Source organism: Rutidosis leptorrhynchoides, chromosome 1, assembly GCF_046630445.1.
Source record: "Rutidosis leptorrhynchoides isolate AG116_Rl617_1_P2 chromosome 1, CSIRO_AGI_Rlap_v1, whole genome shotgun sequence".
Lineage (NCBI taxonomy): Eukaryota > Viridiplantae > Streptophyta > Magnoliopsida > Asterales > Asteraceae > Rutidosis > Rutidosis leptorrhynchoides.
The window spans coordinates 380,122,770-380,124,202 of NC_092333.1; positions in this window are offsets into that span (position 1 = coordinate 380,122,770).

Sequence of the window (1,433 nt, forward strand, 5' to 3'; positions counted from 1 at the left end):
AAAAGGTTCATATATCCCCAGGTTGTCTTGCCCGTGGATAGAATGGGGCAATTCGTACTCGTCGAGAAGCTGATTCCTACGTGCCATCTACAATAATTAAGTAATGTAGGTTATGTTTCAAAAATAATACAAGATTTTTCATAAAAATAGTATACGAAAAGTACGTGTATATAATTTTCGAAAAAAATTCGAAATGAGGGCTTTAAAAATGGCACTTTCCATATCCCTGTTATCGATAATTATAGCCAAAATTACCGCAAACAATATCTAAACTAACTATAAATATATTTTAAGCAAAATTCAACGCATACTAGTGATTGCAATAAATAATGCTAAAAATAATAATTATAGCAAGTTAGTCGTAATAAGCAACTTTTTTTTTCAAAGTATGACGATTTTTAAGCATACAATGATCATAATGATCATTTTTAATTACCTTAAATATTTTCAAACATCAAACTCTTCCTATAACGTCTTTAAGTCATGATTTAAAACTGTTTTCGTCAAAAAATATTCATTTTAACCAAAACGTACATAATAAGAAAAATCAATGACTAGGTTCCAAATTCATTCTTAAGTCAATGATATCTTGATTTTAACTAGTTTTCTAGTCATCCTAAGTTTTAAAAACGTTTTAACATTAGGAAAAATTAATATCCTAATTTTGTACATTTTTATCAAAATTGCAACTGATGTGCAAAAGTGTGCAGTGCTTAATTTGCTTTTCAAACTTTTAAATTTATATAACCTTTATTTATTACACTTTTAACACCCTAACGAGCAATAAAACCCGATCAGATGTAGTATTTTAGGTTATCGTCCCAAGAGAGCGTAGATGCAGATAAGAGTTGTTCTATAAAATAGTTTAATTCTTATTAAAGAATTAAAGATATATTTTTATGTCTTTTATGGGATAGATTCTTATCTCTTAGGAAAGAGATGATTTAATATCAATAAAATAAGAAAATATAAAGCGAGAAATAATGATTTAAAATAAACAATTATAAAAGAAAAGTGATTACAAGGACAAGTGAATCATGAGGGAATTGTATTAATTATTTCATAACCTATATTAACAAATAGCAAGATAACAATCATAGACCAATCATTATCCCTAAAAGGTTAACCTAAATGTCGCATATCATTTATAAGGTAGGACTAAAGCATACATTAACTAAGTGATGTTCATAGCTAATGTCTTCATTCATAGCATTCAAATAATCACATGATAAATATTACCTAAACTTGATGTGAATCCAAGGCAACATTTAATTAGACTGACAAATTATATAAGCTAATAAACTTAATCAGATCAACTCAAGTTACTAGCTGAAAGCTAATCTTAATCAGGTTCTCATGTATGAAAATTACTTCATCACGATCAAGACCTCGAACTTTAGCATCTTTTGATTTATCTTCCTCATTAGCAGTCA